General features: G+C 35.4%; 1 protein-coding gene across 6 annotated transcripts in view; it reads left to right on the top strand.

Moving 5' to 3' along the window:
• Positions 1-2,500, top strand: part of LOC125026357 — an 11,308-nt gene that overhangs the window by 294 nt on the left and 8,514 nt on the right. For 2 of the 6 annotated variants that reach the window (XM_047614749.1, XM_047614750.1), the window contains exon 2: positions 853-980. The exons of 3 other annotated variants lie outside the window; for them this stretch is intronic. The gene's annotated coding sequence lies outside the window, so the exon portion shown is untranslated. Of the gene's footprint in view, positions 1-852; positions 981-1,009; positions 1,663-2,500 lie in introns of those variants that run through there. One more of the 6 variants, XM_047614752.1, reaches the window with a different exon arrangement.

Raw genomic sequence — 2,500 nt, forward strand, 5'->3', positions numbered from 1 at the left:
CACACACACACACACACACACACACACACACACACACACACACACACACACACACACACACACACACACACACACACACACACACACACACACACACACACACACACACACACACACACACACACACACACACACACACACACACACACACACACACACACACACACACACACACACACACACACACACACACACACACACACACATAAATTTCTTTCAGAAGAAGGAAAGAGTCACACGTCACCAGTAGTTTACATTTATTGTAATGACTCTTTATACTTCTCCCGTTATTAGAATATACTTGTTTTATTTTTTAGATTTCACAAGCAAAATAATTTCTATCTAGAACCTAAACTACACGATCCCTCCAGCGTTTGTCTGGAAACTCTCTTTGCTAGACGTATGTGGTAACTGGCTCCGGCCGGTTGCAGTCGCGAGATAATATGCCTGGTGGAGTTGTTGTCTTCCTCTCTTTTTAAAACATACTTTCACTCATTTAATTATTTATTTATTAGCTCAGTTTTTTTTTCAGTACTCGTGTATTATCAGTTTATTTTCCGTTTCTGGTACTACGCATCATTCATATCATTATATTATTTACTATATTCCAAACTTTTTATTGACTTTACCAAGATATACACACACACACACACACACACGCGCGCGCGTGTGTGTGTGTGTGTGTGTGTGTGTGTGTGTGTGTGTGTGTGTGTGTGTGTTTCTTGTTCGGTATTTCGAGATTTTGATCAGTATTTATTATAAGACTTTGCTAGACTTTCTTATCATAACGAATAAGCATCAAGAAATTATAAACTGTAGTTATAGCAAGTAATATATTTTTTATTTATTCAGCTACACTCTCCACCAATTATAACACGGGAAGAGTTTCCAGTTCGTGTAATACGAAGGTGAACGCAGAAAGACGACAGAACTGCCAACAGCGGCAGCATATGCGCAGCAGATGACACTCTTGCGAAAACGTAAATATTATTTTTGTATTTCAGTATATTATCGTTGGTCATCTATTTTGTCTAGCGTATTGCGTGACCCGCAAGATGCCATTGAATGTATTTGAGTTTTACAGATGTGAATAAGTTCCTAAAACTGATATTTAAGGGAACATCCGGTGGGACAGGCATACTTATTTTATTAAGAAATACAGGGAGTAAATGTTAAAAACAGGTTCATCGGATAAGCAGAAAGAAGGACGGTTTTGCCGCCATGCATTAGGGAAATAATTACGCTAAACACGTAGACAAACTGAACGCTTCTGTTTGACTTTGGAAAAAAAAAATCCGAATATTTTCTGAGAATTTCTCCACTTGTTCTTTTTGTGTTCTCATTTTAGCAATATTTTTTAAAGGGTAAACTTTCTGTTCACAATCGCGTACAGTCAATTCACATTTGCCACGTCGAACTTGTATACATCGGCAACACTGACGAGGTGGGGCGTCGCATAGGGCGAGGCCGGGCGGTGGGAATGAAGGTGTTGCCAATCAGTATTTTTATGTTTATTTACTCATGCGGTTTGCATTGCAATAGAGAGTACTGTATCTTCCTTAACGACGTTGTAGTTTTTACAGGCGAATAGTGAAAGTCGAACCAAAAGCAAACGGATGGTAGAACAAGATATATAGTAATTTTCGCTTCAAAGGCTTCCAGGTAATGACTTTCAGATTGCATTTTACAGGAGAAACGTTAGCTTGTAGTGTATGTGTGTGTGTGTGCATGTGTGTGTGTGTGCGTGCGTGCGTGCGTGCGTGCGTGTGTGTGTGTGTGTGTATATGTGTGTGTGTATGCGTGTGTGTGTGCGGGCGCGCGCGCATTATCGCCGTAAAGATAAGAGAACAAGATAATTATAACAATAAATTATGTCAAGGATGATATAAGGGTGATAATGACAACAAGAATAACAAGTATAGATAAAAACTACAACAGAAAACATTAATAATTGTAACTTCAAATGTAACGAACACAATAATAGTGATGATGACGTGAACATGACCAGTGTTTCATTTTCATGCTCTCACTTGGTTAGTTTGAACTTAGCTAAGATTGTGATTGTATTTATTTTATTATTATTATTATTATTATTGTTATTGTTGTTATTGTTGCTTTTGTTTTGTTGTTATAATGATAATGATAATAAGTAAATTATCATTATTTTTATTATTATATTCATTATTATTATCATTATTACTAACACTATCATTATTATCATTCATTGCTATTATAATAATAGTAATTATTGTTATTGTTATCATTATTCCTATGTTATTATTATTATTATTATTGTTATTGTTATTATTTACTTTTTTGTTATTTTTGTTACCATTTTTGTGTTCATTGCTGTCAGTATTACATATATTTTATTGTTTTTGATGCTGTTATCATCATCATCAAAGCTGCTAATTTTATGGTTGTGTTAATAATAATGATAATGATAACAGTACTACTGCTAACAACTGCTACTACTACCACTACTACATCATCATCATCA

The sequence above is a fragment of the Penaeus chinensis genome, chromosome 6, assembly GCF_019202785.1.
Source record: "Penaeus chinensis breed Huanghai No. 1 chromosome 6, ASM1920278v2, whole genome shotgun sequence".
Classification (NCBI taxonomy): Eukaryota; Metazoa; Arthropoda; class Malacostraca; order Decapoda; family Penaeidae; genus Penaeus; species Penaeus chinensis.